At 36.6% G+C, this 21,757-nt stretch overlaps 1 long non-coding RNA gene across 1 annotated transcript; it reads right to left on the reverse strand.

Moving 5' to 3' along the window:
* Nucleotides 1-1,352: 1,352 nt before the first annotated feature.
* Nucleotides 1,353-19,943, reverse strand: LOC136839419 (uncharacterized). The gene is made up of 4 exons (XR_010853318.1): nucleotides 17,979-19,943; nucleotides 17,490-17,583; nucleotides 9,322-9,366; nucleotides 1,353-4,457 (listed from the first exon to the last, which is right to left on the reverse strand). It is a non-coding gene; the product is annotated as an uncharacterized lncRNA (long non-coding RNA).
* Between the last annotated feature and the right edge of the window lie 1,814 nt (nucleotides 19,944-21,757).

Below are 21,757 nucleotides of genomic sequence, written 5' to 3' on the forward strand. Positions count from 1 at the left end.
AACAGTATGCTGTGCAGGACTGGGATTACTTGTAGTTCGGTCACGGCCATGCAAACAGGAGCGTGAGTCGCGATCACATAAGTGTGAGCAACTTAACATGAGTTGCTCAATCACGGCTGTGTGAACAGGAGCATGAATCACGGTCTTGTCCATGTGAGCAGGAACGCCAAACACAGTACCTTCTAGGGAAACATGATCAGGAACGATGATGTGAAGACGAAGTACGAGAAAAGTCGCATGATCTCTTAGGACTTTCAGTACATGGGACATGAACAAGAGGAGCAGGAGACCTCCGGGGAGAGGGATCCAGCAATTTAAGACTTTTTGATGAGGGCCTTGTCATCCTTCCTACGGACTTGAAACTGGAACAGGAGGAGAAGCAGAAGCCTTCTGAGGGGGAGCTCGGTTGAAGGGTTGACAGTCCTCATGTCATCAGCTGGTCAAGGAGCATTGGAAATAGTAGGAGGAACACATACATATCCCTTGATGGAAGAAAGGTTCTGAAAGGTAACTTGAGTAGAAGTACAAACTGGTTCAGCATGGACGTGCTTAGATGAACAAAGGACAGTTACAGGAGATGAAGAGTGAGATTCCGAGGAAGAGACATACCTTCTTACTTGGAGGAGCTGCGAAGTCTCTTTTCCTCCAATGTCTGACAGGAACACACGGGGGCCGATGATGAAGACGAAGTGGAAGTTGATGAAGAGGAGGATCTACGACGTCTCTTTTTGGATGCCATAACCTCCAGTTGACCGAGCTTCGTCATGAAGATACCTTCGACTGTACCGCAAACAAATTGGATAAGGGAGTCACAGCCGGGAGCAGCAAGCATTGTCGACAGCTGAGAGGAGGCTAAGGAGACTGAAGCTCCAGCTGTAGAGAGATGACACCACCGAGACAGTGGTCTTAGAAACTGTCATGGCAGATGAAACTGGAGTGGGGGAAGACAAACAGTGAAACAAAAGGTCCCCAACACTCGATCATCTTCTGCACGTCACCTCCTGAAAAAAACAGTACAAGGTGGGCCAGCCCTACCCTCCTGGAGGGGCATCCAAATCAATCACAAGATCTGAACTCCCAATCAAATCTACTGAACTCCCAATCAAATCTACTAAGGCCAAAGCATTAGAAGAATGAGAGGGAGTAAAATTTTCATGGGAATACCTTGGTGCATAAAGTCTATTCTGAGAAGAACCTGTGTTGGAAGGAAGTTGGGTCTGGTCTAGATAAGCATAAAAAAGTCTATTCTGAGAAGAACCTGTTTTGGAAGGAAGTTGGGTCTGGTCTAGATAACTGAAATCCAAAAAAGCTTGAAATCAGTCTGAGATGGTGAAATAGGAAGTTAGCCATTAGGTAACCATACAACTCCGAGGGTAGTTGCACACATGAGCCAGCTACTGGGTACTGGGGCCTGGTGTTTTCTATTCTGCAGTGGATTATGGTGTCTATTAAGTCACACAGCACACAATAATGGCTCTGAGAATAAACAAAAGCGAATATAAAACAAAGAAAACATTTAGATAGATGACACAATCTGCTGCTGCTCCAAGAAATACTCCTAAAATCTCAAACAAAATAGCAAGATATATCTTCATCCATTCTTGACAGGTGATAACATACTTCTAAAAACCATAATCACTGACAAATTACCACACAATTTATAAATGTTAAATACATACATGGAAGAAATGACCCATCAAGCCAAAAATGTATAGTAGATGACAGCCGTAGATGCCATCGTATAAGGTGACTCAGCTTGTGAGATGACCCCCATTTTTCATATAAAAATATAGGTTTAGGGGTCTGTTCGCCGTATAAGACGACCCCCAATTTAGTATATTAAATGACACTATTAGCTGATGTAAGTAGTTGGTACATAAATAAAATCAATAATTATAGAATTATTGTACCAAAAATGTATCAAATCAATATCTTCAAGATTTTAAAATGTTTGGCAAAGCTCACCATTACGAAAAATTACTTTTGTATTTCCTTAGGAAAAATATACAGTAAACATTACGACAAATGCTTAACACCTGTGATGTCACTATTGGCAGAGTAATATATGTTGGAAGTAGATCCACATGAATGTATTCCTTTAAAATTGGAAAGGACCCAGATATTTAGGATAAGTGGGGAACTAACAATATCACAAAACCCATTACAGTATTTTTTTTTATAAAATACTACCAAGGAAATACTAGCTTTAGTAAACAATAAGCCTCGTAAGTCAAGCACGACTGGGAACTACAAACACAAACAAGAAAGTTTGACTACCCCAATTTACCCTTTTGATAACTTCAAATTATCTATCAATGTTAAAAGGGCGTTGTATAATAAGTATCAATAACAAAATTGTCTAATATTATTGCCTAATAATGGTACTCTGGATAAAGTTAATAACAAAGTAAGAGCTCTCTCATCCTAACGTCTAATTATGGTGTTTGTTTACAGTATTGATAGTTGTGTCACTAGTGATTCACTTGAATTACCTACAGGTTTTACCATTATTACACTTGTTTTGTTTACAGTGTCGATAGTTATGATGGTAGTTAACTTTTGACACAACTACCGACACCTCAAGAGTTAGCCTATCATTAAAAATCTCAGCAGAATTTAAAGTTTGCTTTTTATACTCAGCATATAAGACGACCTCCTAATTTGGGGTGATTTTTTAAGGTTAAAAGGTAGCCTTAAACGCCGGCATATGCAGTATATGAAAAACACAACATAACAGTTAAATCATTCATAATTTTTGCAACAACTATCAATATGTCTACTGACATTACTAAAATGTACCCAAGAGTCCAAGTAAAAATTAAACTATACAACAATAATGCTAATTGTTTCTTTAAATAAAAAAAGGGCCAGAAAACATCATCACACAACAAATGAAGAATCAGGTAACAAAACAATATATTCCATAAAAAAAAAGTAAAACATGGCACTTTTACAATTATGCTCTACAAGACCTAGACAATACCACAAAGTAACACTACTAGAACCTAACAGGGCTTGTCCAAGGATACGTTCTTAAATCATTATTACCTGTATTACTATAGCTAACCATGCCAATGAGCCAAAACACTTGACACTTATGGGCTAGCCAAAGGGTCCACTTCTTTAGCAAAATTGACATTATATTTAATAAAGTGCACTGTTTTACATTATAACTGGATAATGGAAAAAGGAAGATTCTGAAAAAAGAGGACAGCCTATTAGAGAACTTGCCAGAATACATGGAGCAAATGCCTGTTCAAAACAAAAACACAAAACATTATGTCTTTGGAACAAGCTGAAGAGACCATTAACCAGCATGACAGAATACCCTGCATAGCATAGATGCAATGGAAACAAATAACCACCAAGAAATATGTCAAAAAATACATGTCAAGTTATACAGAAGCAACCAAGGAAATACTGTAGTGCAAGACACTTTAAAGCTGTATCTGAAAGAATAATGGGAGAGTATTACACCACTTTCATGTAAAGGTTCAAGTAAATCATGACAAAGTGCAAAATACAGAGGAGGAAGGTTAAGATATCTGTTAAAATTAACAACTACATAAGAGGAATCATGCACGAAAAGAAGATATACTGTATACAGTACAGTATTAGTATACCCCAGGAAAGCACTGAGAAGAGTACCCACACCAGCAATTAAAAGGAACATTACAAAGGAAAAGGGAACAAGAAATAGTGTTGGTAATGTTTCATCACAATACTTATTCTGGCAGAAAGTGTACAAAGTACTGTACAAGGCAATGGAGAAAACTCCTCATACAGACAGAAATTATTCCAAAGTCACCATTTATAGGACACACAACAAATGAAATTATAATTGACCTGAAGTAAATTTATGCTGGAGGTATAAGCTTGGCCCCATCACAATAGAGATGGTAATCAAGATTCTCTTTGATGTTCCTTTAGCCCCAGATGCAATGCCCTGTCTTGCACTCTTCATCTACCCCCTTTGGTTTCTTCTAACCTCTTTAACTTAGCTTTGTTCCATTTATAATTCTTATTAAAAAAAACAATCCCCGAAGGAAGTCTGAAGAGTCTAGCAGTGTGACACAGTGGTCTCATTCTAGTACCCCATTACTGTATTCAATAATGACCATCTGATTTTAAGGACAGCTTTGAATCCTATCTCCTTACAAGAATACAAGAATGGTTGTGTGTGTGTGTGTGTGTGTGTGTGTGTGTGTCTCTATACAACATTTGCACGAAGTCCATGTACTATAACTAAATAGTCCTGTATTTGTTTCCATGCTGTCCACTGCACTAGAGGACAAAGCAAAATTCAACTCATAACTTGAGACACGAGTCATATTTCAATCGTGGTTTTTGTTCTGGGAACTGAATGGCCACAGAAGAGAACTTGAAGGTTACTGAAGACAAGGATGAATACAGTAGTATGAACAGTATAGTATACTGTACTGATATCTTCCTCTACCCTGTAATGAAGAAAATGACAAATATAAATTTAATGTAATTTGGATGCTTTCATACGTCTTGAAATTAAAAAAAAAAAAAAAAAATCTGGCCTTAATTACTACTGTTCTGCCTTAATAACTACTGTTCTGACTTGGACTTTTCATTTTCTGTTAATACATACCTGAATACAAATTGCCTAAGCCAGAACTCTTCCTACACATAACATACAGACATCTCAAAACACCAAAGAAGAGTATATTTAAAATACAGTACCTCCATTCATAGAATACACAAACCTCTTGTTATACTTCTGACTAATACCCAAAGAGGGTGTCTGCTTTAGTGGAAAATAGAATTTAGTACAGTTTTCTCAAGAGAGTGAAGATTATATCCCCATTTGTCCTCTAGATGTGTATTCTCATTCCCAGTTTGGTTTAAAGTGTCTGTATGGTTTGTTCAATCAGGGTTTCATATTACAGTACTGTTTTATTTCTTTCTAAGAGGGCACATAGCCATGAATGCCATAACAGTTCTAATAGTTACAAAATATATGTAAACTTGAATTGCCTTCCTTTTTCTCTTTCTTTCTTTCTCCTCTCTTCCTTCAAATCTTCATTTGAAAACCCTTATGGATAAAGTCAACTTACTATAAACCCAAGAGACTTCAGAGGGAAATTAGCATGGAGAGAGATAAGTAATGGAAAAGGTGATTAATAAATAAGAGGGAATGGAAAATAAAATCCATGCACCTGAATTCAGGAAACTTCGGCAGAATAAAGCTTCACTTTAATATTTGGAGGTCCAAAGGTTTCACAACTGCACTAGGTAAACTATTTCACATTTCAGTTATAGCCAAAATAAAACTCTTAGCAAAAAGTGAAGTATTAAACTTGCTAACAGAAAATGACACACTGTTTGCAGCAGCAGCCTGCCTAGAGTCGAGTAAAAATACCCAGGTCAGGTAAAGAGGAGTGCTGAGGATGTTTGTCATGGTAGTACATTTTATGCAATGAACATCTAGAAGTCATGTTTATGTCACAAGCCAACGTAAGGAGTTAGCAAAATAAACTTGATTGATGATATAACTCTATCCTGGAGTTTGAAATAAGAGTCAGCACTCAATAATCATACTGAAGAACAGTTCTCCAAACAAGGAAGAAAACTGTGAAAACACTTCGATGTATTAGCTTCATCATGAAACATTCCACAAGTTAACCAACTTTTGAGATACTGAGGAATTTATATTATGTATATGCTTCTCAAAAGTCAATTTCTTATCAAAAGTTACACCTAAAACCTTAAAAAAAAAAGTCACTGACATCTAAAACCATACCACTTGAATGTAAATCAAGATGCAAAGGCACAAGTGTTCTGGATCGACTAAATATCATACTTTGAGTTTTAAAAGGGTTAAACTTCATGCCCCAAAGCCCAATCCAGTCATGAATACTTGCCAGATCTCTATTCAAGAATTCTGCAACCAGAGACCTAAGGCATTGAAAAGGAACAACAGCTAGAAGAGTAGCATCATTGGTATAAGCTGTCAATTTGTTCTCCAGACCTTACCGTATGTCACTGTTGTTGTTGTTGTTCTTCAGTAGATGTAACCTATTCGTATGGAACAACCCACAGGGGCCACCGACTTGAAATTCAAGCTTCCAAAGAAGATGGTGTTCATTAGGAAGAAGAGGAAGTAAAGGGAAATAAAGAAATGAGATCCCATCTGTTAAAAAATAAAAAAAAATAAATTAATAGATAAAAATGTATTAAAATGAAAGGAGAATAGTATTAGGGTAGTAATTCATTGCATCTTCGCTTGAACTTCCGAAGTTCCAACTGCACGACATCCTCTGGGAGGCTGCTCCACAGTTCAACAGTGTGAGGAATAAAGGACCTCTGGAACTGAGAAGTTTGACAGCGAGGCACATTTACTACAAATTGGTGCTGCTGTTCACTGAATCAAGTTGCCCTCGGCAGATAAAGGGTATCAGGGATCAGTTGTGAATATGAAAGATCTCTGTTGAAATACAACTTATGAAAAAGTGACAAACGAGACCATCCATCGATGGTCCAAGTCATAACTGCTACTAATAGGAAATAGAAACCTACCACCACGAACCACTATCTAAAAGAGATAAATCTCTGGCAGAAGCAGACTACCATACCTGAGAACAGTATTCTAGTAAAGGAAATGCAAATGACCTAAAACAGGTTGCATTGATTTTATCACAGTTATAAATATATGAGGCCTTACTAACAATACCTAACTTTCGTGCAGCATTTGCTGAAACTTTCATTAGATGTTTCTCAAAAGTTGGACAAGTGAAAAGTTACACCTAGAATAGTTAAAGCTTCAGACTCACTCAGCAAAGTTCCATCCACCTGAAGGGGAGAATGGGGCTGGAAATCAGTATGAGATCTGCTAATCAATAGTGTTTTCAATTTACCAGAGTTCAGCCTCATACCCCACCGACTACACCATTCCCTCATCTAGGCCATGCCTGATTAAGGCTGAGGACAGCTTCATTTCTCATAAATGGAGATTTTACTACAACATGCACAAGTGTTGCATCATTGGCATACTGAACAATCTTGTTTTCAAGGCCAACAACCATATCACTTGTATATACTAAAAATAACAGTGGACCAAGAACACTGCCTGTGGAACTCCAGACACATTAGGTCTTGGTTCACTGAAGATCCCATCCACAGCAACTCATTGCTGCCTACTTGTAAGGAAATCTTGAAGTAATCCTAAAAAATATCCACCCACTCCAAGAATTAAAAGCAGCACTAAAATCTATTTGAATTACTATGCACTAAAAACCCTTATCAAGGTTCCCTTGCAAATGGCATGTCAAGTCTAACACAGCATCACAGGTACCTACCTGCTTCCTGTATGCATACTGACTACAGCTAACAATCCTCTAGCATAAAAATAATTTTTCAGCAGCTTTGGAGAGCACAGGGAGAATAAAGAATGGCCTGTAGTTACTGCAGTCTGCAGATAGGCCACTTTTTGGAACAGGCGCTGTATTACTAAGCTTGCACTCATCAGCAAAAATACTAACATTGACATAAAAGTCTTTAGAATCCACTAATCTTGGGGCAAAACACACTAGAAACTTTTTTTTTTTTTTTTTTTAAAACAAAGGGAAGAAACCGTCAGGATCTTCTCCATTCCAGCTATCAAGATTATCCAGAATTTTCTTAACATCCCTAGAGGGAAATGGAAATTTTGTAAGAATAGGTTCAGGATGACAAGTGTCAGGGAGAGGGACATCCTCAGCTGATTGCTTTGCTTCAAAAGCTCAATGAAGCAGTTTGGCCTTTTCCCTAGGGCCAGTAACCAATCTACCATCATCTGCTAGTAGTGATGGAATGGAAGACACGCCTGACCCGAAGATATATGATGCCAATTTGATCCACCACAGATAAGACTGAGTAACTCCTTCATGTTTTCTCTGTAAGGAATTACTGCAATTTCTCTTGGCTGTAAGGTAAGTTCTTTCGCAGCATGGCAAGACTCAATAAAAATGGTGTATATAATTTTCATTTGAACTATTTTGTCTCTGTGCATTGAATTTGGCCTGTTTGTCATGGTAGGCTCATCTACATGTATCATCAAACCATGGCTGGTCATTTGTCCTAAATTTGATGACGTTTCTAGGGACATATCTTATTAAAATAGCCATCAGCATTTCATTTAACTTCTTCAGGATCTAATACAGAATCTGAAATATCAAATGCCTGACAAGCTTCAATTATGCGATCCCAATTGGCTCTGGATTCCAGCCAGACCATTTTTCCAATGGTGGAATTGGGAATATACTGACTGACAGATATGTCCATCTCAATGGCGCAATGATCAGAAGTGCCTGTATATGCACAGACCTTTGATTTCACAATAGCTGAAACATCTGTGAATATAAGGCCTAATCTATTAACAGAAATGTGTTTGGGTCCAACGATTAGCTGGACAAAATTGGAGGATACAGAGAACTCGAGCAGACCAGCCTTGTTGATCTGTGGAGTTTGAATTTAGCCAATCGCTGCGCTTTGCATTAAATCTCCACAAATAACAAATGAAACTTTTGAATCCTGTGACTGAGCCACACTAATCCTTTCCAAATTACAGTCACATACAGAATCGTCAATATCTGGATTGCAGTAAACAGCAAACACATGTAAAACTTATTGAAAATTTTAAAACAAAGAACTTCATGGCAACTATACTCCAAATTTTTCTGTTCATAAATAGGTTATCCATACTTAGTGTACACAGCCATACCTTGCTCATGTTGGATGTTAGGCGGATAAATAAAGTTGGCAATCAAACCCCAGGATTAAAAATCAACCTTTGACTTGCTACTACTTACGAGAGTCTCAGATAAAAACATCAGATCGTAGTTATGGGCACAACTCTGGAAAAGAAGGAAATTTGACTTTAGGCCCCAAATATTTGAGGAAAGTGCTTAGCAATTTTTCTTACTGTAATGAGTAACAGGCCCAGGGTTCAGCTCAATGTCTCCAAAAAAAATTAAAATTAACAACACAAAATCAGTAACAAAACTAATAAATAGACACAAAACATAACATTGTAAAAATCAACAGAACAATAAAAACAATGCTGTACCATCAACAACAATAATATTTACATTATTTACAAAAATTCCTTTGAGAGTATAAATAAACATTGCCATACATCATTGAAAAAAGTGCCAGAAGCAACTGGTTGACAAGGTGGGCCGGCACATTTTGTAAGGAAAAAGAAATCCGCCAGGTTTGCCACAACAACTTGGGGAAGACAGTCACGATGAATTTAGAAACAAAACACTCAGAAGGAACAGATTAAAAATCAACCTTTGACTTGCTACTACTTACGAGAGTCTCAGATAAAAACATCAGATCGTAGTTATGGGCACAACTCTGGAAAAGAAGGAAATTTGACTTTAGGCTCCAAATATTTGAGGAAAGTGCTTAGCAATTTTCCTTACTGTAATGAGTAACATGCCCAGGGTTCAGCTCAATGTCTCCTAAAAAAATTAAAATTAACAACATAAAATCAGTAACAAAACTAATAAATAGACACAACATAACATTGTAAAAATCAACAGAACAATAAAAACAATGCTGTACCATCAACAACAATAATATTTACATTATTTACAAAACAAATTCCTTTGAGAGTATAAATAAACATTAAAAAAAGTGCCAGAAGCAACTGGTTGACAAGGTGGGCCGGCACATTTTGTAAGGAAAAAGAAATCCGCCAGGTTTGCCACAACAACTTGGGGAAGACAGTCACGATGAATTTAGAAACAAAACACTCAGAAGGAACAGATTAGGTAAAGACTCAATAAAAATGGTGTATATAATTTTCATTTGAACTATTTGAACTAATCAACCAAGCAAATTTTGCCTTCTCATCAACCTGTCCTACACACTTTAAAAAAAAAAAAAAAAATTTAAGTGAACGAAAAAGAGGAAAAATACCTGATTGTACCCTCAGGCAATGGAACTCATACTCAAGACCATGGAAGGCCACAGTACAATGGCTATGGCACAGTCCAAGGTTGGAGAACAACGTTTGTATTCAGAGTAACCTTCTCTTTGACTGGGTGCCTACCAAGGCTGAAGAGTCCCTTCTACCCACTGGTTTGATTTTGGAGTGTCGTCCTAAAAAAGTTGCCTGCCAAGGCTAGAGAGTCTTCTACCCTAACCCTATAGACAGACATCACACTCTGAAGTGAATGTTGCTTTAGCCACATTAACCCACTACCCAATAGCAAAGATTCAGGAACACTACCTTGAGGGACACCTGAAGTGACATTACTAAAGCTACTATACTGGCCTGTCAAAAATTCATTTAAAATATTAAGAAAAGATCCATCAATTCCCCATGGTTTAAACACGTACATAAGTGCTTTGTGATTCCCATGGTCAGAGGCTACAATAAAATCTAAACTAACCATGTGTGCCTCTGCATCCTCATCAAGGGCACGCTGTAAGACAGTTTATGTTGACGAGCGCATTACAAGTACCAAAGTCTTTACAAAACCAGAACTGTAATGCTGGTACAGTAGCAGGTTATCATCATCAACAAACCTAAGACGACTCTATGAGTGGCTTCTCAAAAACCACATATAAAACAAGGGTATAATTGAAATTGGCCTATTTGCAGAGGGGCATAAGGATGGACTTTGTCCCTTAGGTAATGCAGCAATGTTGCCCTTCCTCCAAACAGAAGGAAAACTTCCAAGTCCCACTAACTTCCTGAAAATATAGTAATCTTTGGAACAATGAAATCAGCAGTCTTTTTAAAAAAAGACTGGAAAGGTCCTGTTAGGACCTAAGCCACCATAAACGTCAATCCTCAGAGCCAAAGTTTTGACTCCTCTAGAGATATGAAGGCCATTGGACACAATTTGGCTCAGGAAAGCATGACTGAGGCAAAAGCAAGGACTCACTACATTGTTTGCTCACAGACTTAAGCCAAAAGATCTGCCTTCTGTTTTGGGCAATAAACATTAGTTCTGTCAGATCCTACAAGGAGAGTCATGCTAGAATAAACTCCAAGGGGTGATGACTCAAGAGTAGACCACTACTGTACTAATGGTCTTCACCACTGGAGAGTATGATGATCTTCACACCCTCAATATAAGCTTTCCAATAGATTACCTGAGCTTAAGAAAATTGGAATATAAAATTTAGCCTAAGGCCAAGTAATGGGACCTATGACATCATTCAGTGCTGAAAATAATGTTGAAACAATTGTTAAAAGAGGGTGGAAAGTAACATGGAAGAAAGACAATATGAAAGGAGGTACTGTATAGTAACAGGAATGAAAGGGGATGCAGCTTGGGGCTGAAGGGATGCTGCAAAGAACCTTAACCATAATGCCTAAAGTGCATTGTGTGAGGTACACTGATGGCACTATCCCCCTAAAGTGCACAGATGATAAGCTTCTTGTTTTTCATGATAGGCATTAAACCACGGCTTATCCTTAAGACAAGACCTGAGGAATTTTAGAAGGAATTCTCTTGATAGTGGTGCTAAGATGATCACTTACACACTTAATAACATTCAAACTTCTATGAATTTCTCTCCAACTGAGCTCAATATGGTCACAGTGAATACCATCCCAATTGGCCTGGGATTTCCAGTATACCTTTCTTAAAAAGTTAAGATCAACAACAACCTCATCCATCTCCTCATTAACCTTAGTTAAACTATGATCAGGTGAGCCGATGGCAAACCTACTCAAAAAGATGCAATCCCTGTAACATCTATGAATACAAGGTGAATACAAGATCAAACCTACTCAAAAAGATGCAATCCCTGTAACATCTATGAATACAAGGTCAAACCTACTCAAAAAGATGCAATCCCTGTAACATCTATGAATACAGGGTGAATACAAGGTCAAGACAGTTGCCAGATTGGTGTGTAGGTTTACTTATTCCATGCTCAAAACCAAGGAAAATCTAAAGCAGGAACACATGATTACCTTTGGATGTAATAGAGCTCAGCCATTCAGTGTGATGAGCAGAGCTCAGCCATTCAGTGTGATGAGCAGAGCTCAGGCATTCAGTGTGATGAGCACTGTAACTGCCAACGAAGATGAAGCAAGCTTCTTTGATACACAACTTTCTATTATCTATCAAAGATACATTTTTCAGTTTAGGTTTACAGGAAATGGAATGCCTACCGTACCACATTAAAAAAGAATTTCTTTCATATTAACATTTCTGAAGACACAAGCAAAATCTAGAAATGACTATTTTAACACAGTAGTTTACCCAGTGTCACAACTGGTGACAATAAAAATTTGCTAGTCAGATCAACTAAAAATTTGCTAGTCAAATCAACTTTTTTTTTTTTTTTTTTTTTTCAAAATTATAGGTGCACACCTATCATAAATCAATAATTCATAAAAGCTATAAAATTATAGTCAATAAAAAATTCATGAGTTATGAAACAAATTTAAATCATAAAAGCTCTTTGGACACTTAAGCCTACAGTTACTCAATTCCATCATTAATTATATTTTTTTAAGGTGTACAATTCCTTCTACAAACTTAAAAATATCACAGTGGTTACAGTTTACTTACTTTCTGAACATTCTGGAGATGAAGCATTTGCCATTACCATCAAAATATTCAGAAAGGAATTATATTCTGTCCAAGTCACAGAGAATGAAACACTGACAGTTAATGGGACCGAAAAGGTTTCACTGGTGACTCGGATTTCTTGTCCATGAGAAATCCATGGGTCAAAAGTGTGTGTACAACCCCCCAATGGCATACAACCCTTTCTCATCTCCTTGTTATATTACTGTAGAACCACTGGAATACTGTACTGGAATATAAAATTTAGGCCAAAGGGCAAGTGCTGGGATCTATGAGGTAATTCAGCACTGAAATGGAAACTGAGAGTAAAAGAAGTTTTAAAGGTGTAACAGGAGGAAAACCTCACAGTTGCACTATGAATCAACTGTTAGATGATGGAAAGTAAGATGGAAGATATTTAATAAGGAATGGAGACAGTAGAGTTGCAGACTGGGGCTAAAGGGACAATGCTAAGAACCTGAAGTAATGCCTATTGTGCACTGCATGAGGTGCACTGACGGTACTATCCCCCTATGGGATTGTAGACCCATGGGACAGTTGGCTTGGTAATCTAAAACACTTTCTGGTTACTGCCAACCAGACTTTCCCATTTGATTTGCTGGGCCTTTTCTTTCATCGGGATTGCTGGAAATAATCTCTAAATGCCAAAGGATTCATTCCCTACAGCATATGATGCAATGCTCTTTGCCAAATTGTCTGCCCTTTCATTACCTATTATACTTTTGTGGGCTGGTGTCCAACAAAAAATTAATTTCTTTAAGACAACTGAGTGTTCAGTATTTTACCTTTCCAGAGACTGCAGTACACCCAGGAAATCACTAATACTGTAATGGTATTTTCTTGCCACGAGTTATAATTTCATTTAAAAGAATTAAAATTGCTTGAATTCTGAAGATAAATTGATAACACTGTACAAAGAGCCACTGAATTTAGTATCTGGGCAAATAGCTCTGAACCCAATGCCAGCTTCAGATTTATAGTCATCAGCATACAGTATATATGAGAACAGCATCCCTGTGTATCAAAGCTTATCATAAAAAGAAAGCTTGCATTACTCAATCTATCTCCTGCTTTTGTGAATCTGGAAATTTACAGCACTGTATTTAATTTGTGGTAATTGCCAAGAAGAATTGTAGGAAATTTTCATGGTAATAAATGGCAATATGTTTGGTTCAGTTTATTCAAAATCTCTTTTGTTCTGCATGAAAAGGGCCAACTGCTGTTAAAAGATCTGTGAATCCTCTGGAACCTAATATAGCTACAAGCCAGCATGGTCTGGATGTGAAGCTCCAGCGGAAGCTTGCCAGCATCTACCAACACACTCTTAATAGATCGAATGGATCCTGTGGCTATTTGGATTCCTGTATATATTATGAATAGTTTTTTTGTTTTTTATTGTATGTGGAGAGGCAGATATAAACACCTCATGTCCACAGCACAAATTTGGTAAGATAAACCTTGTTAAAGTTTCAGTAGCTGTTTGCTGACAGCATCCCATGAGGTATGAGACAGAACCCTTATAAAGTCGAAGGACTTCATACATATCACCTAACTGAGAGTTCCATGTGAGCTCACTACCAAATACCAACCCAAGGAACCTTGCTTCTTTAACACAAGAAATCCTTTGTCCATTCACAAATAATCAAGATCAGGATGGACACCCCTTATTCTACAAAAATGTCAGACTCAGCAAAAGTTTATATTTTTCCTAACATACAAACCCATATCATGTGACAGGAGTATCCTTAAGTGCACACAGAATCTAAAAGTATGCATTTCAGCCAATTCACTATTTCATTGATGCAGTACTCATTCTTGAGGCTGCAAATGATAGACAGACCATCAACAAAGTGTGTATGTTATCTTTTGGGACTACTGTACTGATAATGTCAAAGACTATTACCAGTTCTCAAATACTCTGCAAAATTTTAAGGGCAACTTCTGTTTTTCAACCTAACCAGGGGTTTAGGCAACAGTAATGCCTGTATAGTACGACTTCTTTTTGAGTAATTCACTGTATCCAATAAGCAATGACTTCTTGTATACAGTTAGCTACCCAAGTCCCTAACAGATACAATCATTTGGGGTACTATTATTCACGCCTACAGCTCATCATCGAGAGACATCAATGGATTCAGGGATTAGAGTCACAACTAACATTTAATACTGAGCTTCATGTATCAGTATTCTAAGTAAAAAAAAAAAAGTGCACTGCAGAGTAAGTACGATCAGTGACCACTCCACATATGGCTAGGTATTTCCTACATTAATCACCAAAAAGTATTGTGGGCTTTATAAAATTTTTTAAACATTAGTAATCTATTCAGATTGTGGTCTGCACAATGGAACATATTGTACATGTGTGTCACTTAAATTTATCGATGGAGACTAAATTACTGTATACCAAAATACATTAACAGCTAATGATACAAATTCCCATTTTTTAATTAACTAAAACACCTGATGCCTTCTCATTTCTAGGTACTTAAGCAGAATACATACCCTGTCACAGGGCTGGCCTGAAGATTTAGTTAATATTAAAGTTTAGATTTTACTTATTTAATTACAGCCTCTTAAAAGTTTAAAAATTAAATTAACTGAAAAAGATGGGATAACATCATTGTGTTTTTACTTGAAATATTCTCCTGAGTTTTAATGTGTGCTCTGAACATCTATAACATTTGATTTGTTAACAAATGAGTACTTTTAGAGATGGTGGACCCCACCATTATCCTACAATTTAGGGAACCACAGTGGGAAGGCAGGGTTTTGAGTGGGGAAGAACACAAAGTACAAGGATGGCTTTAACCTAACCTAACTTTGGGCTCTGGGCCCTTAACTAGCCCTAGACCCCTACACCTAACCTAAGGGACCACATTCTTACCTAGCCCTAGAACTCCGTCTACCCTAATCTGGGAATACAGACTGTATCCCCATGGATCCCCCCAACTTACCTTACGACGCTGGGTCCTAGCCTTGCTAGAGCAAATCCCTAGACACTGCAAATGAATAATAAGATTGTGACCAAACATACAACACTTTACCTAATCTAACTTAGGGCACCAGGTCCTTTCAAAGTGCATGACAAGTGTTGAAAACCATGCAATATATTGACCATAATCTAATGAGAACTAATGGGATTGATATTGTCAGACAGGTCTGGATCTTGCCTAAATGTTTAAGGCCGCAGAATGTCAGACTGAGGATGGTACAGCTGATCAGCATTTATGAAGAAATGGTGTTGCAGCTGGTTCCAAGGATATTTACAGTATAAAAATAAACCAGGAAATGCATTGTTGAAAATACTCGACTTATTACTAGGTCAATTAATCCATTCTTTAAAGGTTCCTCCACAGACATTCTATATTTTGTTTAAGAATGTTGGGCTTTGGAGACTCCACAGACTTTTCAGAATGATTAATAGCCTGGTGATTGTAACCTAAAAAAAAAAAAAAAAAAAAACTTGTAGGTTAACCATTTATCGCTGATATTAGTGCTGACAGCCTTAACATACTTCTCAAGGCTCTAAGGCAGTTGCATCACAATGACTAGCCAATGACCCTACTTGAGGTACAATAATTATTTTTTTAATCCCTTTCAGTGTCTCCAAACACCCAAATATCACCCAGTGAAGGTAACTCTTGAGTTTCCTTTTGACTGTATGAAAATTAGCAATCTCTACTATAACACCAGGGACAATAGTATCGTACTCTAGATTGGAAAAAGCATAATCAGTCACCTTTGAGAAAAAGCTCCTCCAGTCAACACTGGTCTTGGAGGAAATATTAAGTCACTAACTATCTATCTATCACAGTTTGGTGGTCCAAACACTTACTCAACCAATGGTTAACAATTTTTATGTCTTCGGAATTTTCCTTTCCATTGACAATGTTATCATTAACAAACAAACCACTAAGTAGGTAATTGCATTTGTCAGTAAATATCTCACTAACAGTTAATCTGCAATAGAGCTGTGCATGAGTTTCGCCAAGCATGTTAAGGAGATTAAAAGATTACCGCATGAAAACCCCGATATTGAGTGGAGGTTTAAAATAAAATACCTAAGGTTTATAAAGTTTGGAGGTTTAAAATAAAATACCTAAGGTTTATAAAGTTTGGAGGTTTAAAATAAAATACCTAAGGTTTATAAAGTTTTCAAACTTTGTAAAAAGTTTATGTTTTTATGTTCAATACTTGTCTATTTTTTTAGCTGTTGTAACACTGAAATCAGCCTACAGTATACTAGGCTACTTCGATAGAGTAGCAAAACGAAAGCACCAACTGTCAGTAGACAACAGCCTGAACACTGAATATAAAATGAAGAGTCATTTCCAGGAAAAAGATCTGGTAATTCTAAGCCGGCTGTCCGCGGTGAGCTAGACTGTGGCAATTGACGTTTTCCTATGTTATTTTACTTCCTTTAGAAGAATTTAAAGTAATATTTTGTCGGCCGGCTGTAACTAAGCTTTTGACCTTTGAAGACTACACGACTTGTATTACCTAACGTGGGTAGGTCTAAGCCGGCATTCCGCGGCAAGCCCCACCTCCATGAATACGGCAAAATACCAGTAAACCCCTAAAAATACCAAAAATTTTGTTTTCAATGGAGGGAGGTGGGGGCTTGTCGTGAATATATATATATATTTACAGCCGGCTGACAAAATATGACTTTAAACACAAGTAAAATAACATAGAAACGCCTCAATTGCCACAGTCTAGCCTCACCAGACAAACTTAGAATTACCAAAGATCTTTGTTTTACAATATGTAAATGAATACATACTTATAAAAATTTTGTTTTCAATATATATATATCATTTGACACTTAGGCTAGTATTACCAGACAAAATACAGTTAATGTACATTCCTGTGAAAAAAATCATTGTGTGTGAGATAAATAAATAATGCAAATAATTTTACCTTTGCTCTGGGGTCTTCCACAGGAAGTCTCTTCATTTACAATGAATCACCTACTACTTTGATCTCAAGGGCGAGTTTGCATGATTCAAAATTCCTGTAAATTCAATGCTATTAAGTCTATGATGTGTAATATATAGTTTAATGACCATTAGTGCTGAAATATTTTTGCAATGCTCAACATGATTTTTAAAGCAAGACTAGGCTACCTAATACGATCCTGAGTTTATCATATTCCCCAGCATGCCGTCATAAAAATTTACTTGGGAAAGCATCGTTAAAATGAATTCGGTCCTGGCAATGGTACAACTAGTATAAGTTGGCTTTGTTACTGTAAGTAATATTTGTCAAGTATGACAATTTACAAACTATCAGAAACCGCCACGGAGGAGTCACACAGGCTACATGCCCACTGTCCAGCCGAGCTAAATTGAATATTTGACATAAGCTATTCCCAAACGTTCTGTTGTGCAAAAACAATGTAGTACCTACCTTTCTTTGTTTTATTCGGGAAGCAAGAAAAAATGAATGCTACTGTCTTGTCTTCCTGTTCGAGCTGCCAAAGGGTGAGCCGTTTCCACCAGCTCCATTGGCCTATGTAGGGCCATAGTACACAATCCAATATGGCGGCGTACAGTCTCCTTTATTACCTGATTCAGCCAGCCCTCAGGTTAACTTAGGCTAGGAGGCTAGCAATTAGTAGTTTGGGTCCTAGTGCACTGAACCAAGAACACCTCAAATAAAGTAACAATATTCATTTCCTAATATGGAAGATACCAACACACACACACACACCAGTATCCATCTTCACCGGTTGGTAAACATGGACGATGTGTGATCAGTGCTCAGCTGTGCTGTGACGGCAACTGACAGATGCAGTTGCCACTTGCCACTTTCTCGTGTGAAGGTTATTGTATCTGCAACGGCTCCTTAGCCTTCATTTCCAACATTAACGCAAACTCTTACAAACATTTGATTTTTCCCATTTTTTTGATTATTCGTAGTTCATTATGGGAATGAAGTTGTTTTACTTTTGAAATGCGATGCAGTGGAAACAAATAGTGTCAGAACTCAAAGAAAAATTCAAAGCTAGGCTAGGCTAACAATCATAATCACTTCAAGTTGCGTACATTTATAGACGTGCATTTCAGTATGGTAACTAAATACAGCTACGCACTTTGCCAGTGCAAAAATCACAGGAAAAAAAAGGAACTCTTATAACAGAATGAAAAAGACGAAAAATTCCAGGTTAGGCAAACAGATGCTGTGTAGTCGAGTACATAAGCCCTTGCCGCCTATGGTGTTTGGACAATACAATTATTAGAGGTTTTAATATCTGGATGTGATGACCAAGTAAATTTGAGTATATCACACCACATAATATAGCTGTAAAATGTCTTTACCAGTCAGAATCACAGTGCTAGTCATGCTGTATGGTCCTCTGGCTTGTGTATATTGGGAATTGTGAGAGTCCTATAGCAACAAGGATGAAGGGGATATGCTACTGTGATGAGAGTGATCTAAAGGTTAAACTGTGATAAATTCATTACTTCTCCAAGTATTGTTATCGAAAGCATCTTTCTCTGTTAAACCCTTCTTTTCCAAATCCTGTATTTTATCAAACCATCTAATCCTTTGGCTCCCTCTTGGAAGTCTACCCCTAACAGGTTCCACCCGAAGTCCTCTTATTCCCTCCCCATCACTCATCTTTATCACATGACAATACGTCTGAATATCGACTCTCCTATCATATCAATAATCTTTACCAACCCGACATGTCTCCAAATTTCTATATTTTCCAACCTTTCCCAGAGCGAGACAGCAAAATCCACTTCTGCCTCCCCATTTCTGTTCGCTTTCGGTTCTGTTCCTCCGCCCTTCAAAATGCCAATGTTACTGAACCATAGCCTACATCATCATCACTAGTCTAATTAAGATACGATATATTTTTTTCGCTTTAATTGGCATTCTTTTGTCAAACGCATTATCTGCCACCTTCCACCATTTCCCCCAAGCTGCTTTTATCCTGGTTTCAAGCTAAGCTTTACAACCCTACCTTTCTGGCTTAAAGTAGACCCTAAATGCCGTGTTTAAATTCTCTGTCTGTTTTGAATCTAGGCCTTACATCTTTTATAAAAAAAATAATCCCCTCCCTACTTACTGGACACTCACTTTTAGTGGCATTTACCTTCACACCACCCAATTCCAGAATTCTAGGAATTCCTGTCCCACTCTTACCCTTCTCTGCAGCTCTCAACCGCAGGACAAGCCAGCCCATGTGTGTATTCCATCTATTAGACTGGTGTTCACGTCACTCTAAAGGTAAAACACTATTACCAACTCACCGACCTTTGCCAAAGGCCATATTCTAACGGTAACCTACTTCACGCTGTCCTGCAATACAAGGATATGTAGTATCAGAAGGGGCAATTTTAGTGGACGCAGTCATAAAGCAATCGTTTCAGAATTTAAGATAAATTATAAAAACAAGCCAGTGGAGAACTCTAGGGCAAGACTTTTAGGTCTTGATTTAGGGAAGATGAATAATAAAACCCCAAGTCTTCCAACGTTAAACATTTTTATTCATTTTGTAGTTTTTCTCAACAAATAAGAGCTACAAAATCTATGACCTTATTTACTACAACATAACTGAAATCACACTAACACTGTACATAAATAAAATAAAACTCTCATGTTTTCCTCGACAAGAAAGTCGATGTCTTTCATAATCCCTACCCCCGAAGACACTTCGGAGATAGTCAAAGAGATGATTACAACTACCACTGGAAATGCGAACGCAAGAATGACGAAATAAAATCCGTAATATTTAAAGATCATTAGCATTCTTCAAGGACAACAGTATATACACATTATCACACAAGAAACATATATTCATCAGCGCTCCCTGAATTTGACACAACTTTGCAATTTAAAATTTGGACTCAAGTGGGGGATTGTGGAAATACAACTTCAATAAATAGAGCATAAGGATTTAACAGCTGGGCAACTACGGACCAAAGTTCAAGTTGATGAATCTTCACGAAACAAATGTAAAATTTTCTAGAAAAAATAAATTGGTGCTCTAGGTGGAACTTGGAGCAAAAGTGAATGATGGATGAAACTCATTCATATTGACGGGCAGAAAATTACAAAATTACCATTTGAAGTGAAACTTAGGTCACCGGTGAACATAGCTTGGAAATGGCAATCATATGTACATATAACTGTTTGCACAGGGAACGCTGAGAATATGGCGAGAAATAGCTACTGTAACAGAACTATATACAATTTTACGGTACAACTCGGTAAATAGTGTTTCCTATCGTATTTGATGACCACTAATATATCTCTGACTAATCACTTCTCATATGAAAACATTTAATCCCAAGTAGAACAACCAAACGAGCTGGAAACTCAAAACAGAACTATATAAAAATTAGAAATTTTAAAAATAAAATCACTACTTGCACTAGTGTCAGCAGTTACTCTTTTTTTCAAAACGCCTGAACGATTCGGAGCATTCACTTACTTGGAGGTGTTTATATTATATATATATATATATATATATATATATATATATATATATATATATATATATATATATATAAATACATACATATTATATATATGTATATACATATATATAATTATATATAGAGTATATACATATATATTATATGTATGTGTGCTTATATTAAATTTCAAAAACAACTTTACATAAAGGCATATCATACATGCACATGTCCTGAGAGATTATATATATAATATATATATATATATATATATATATATATATATATATATATATATATATAATATATATATATATATATATATATATATATATATATATATATATATATATATATATATAATATATATATATATATATATAATATATATATATATATATATATACATATATATATATATATATGTATATATATATATATATATATATATATATATATATATATATATAATATATATATATATATATATATATATATATATATATATATATATATATATATAGCAGCAGCAGAAGGTGGACCATGGAAACGTTAATTTCAACATTATTCTTTATTTCCAACGTTTCGTGATAACTTTATTACATCATCAGGGAATCTGTTAAATAATGAGTAAATTTTAAAAATTGCTCTAAAAATCAATAAAATTCATAAAATACAGCACAGTTACAATACAAAATAAAAACCAAAAAAAACAAGAGACATAAAAGCAAAATCAAAGACCGCTAACCAACCTTATAC

Source organism: Macrobrachium rosenbergii, chromosome 6, assembly GCF_040412425.1.
Source record: "Macrobrachium rosenbergii isolate ZJJX-2024 chromosome 6, ASM4041242v1, whole genome shotgun sequence".
NCBI lineage: Eukaryota > Metazoa > Arthropoda > Malacostraca > Decapoda > Palaemonidae > Macrobrachium > Macrobrachium rosenbergii.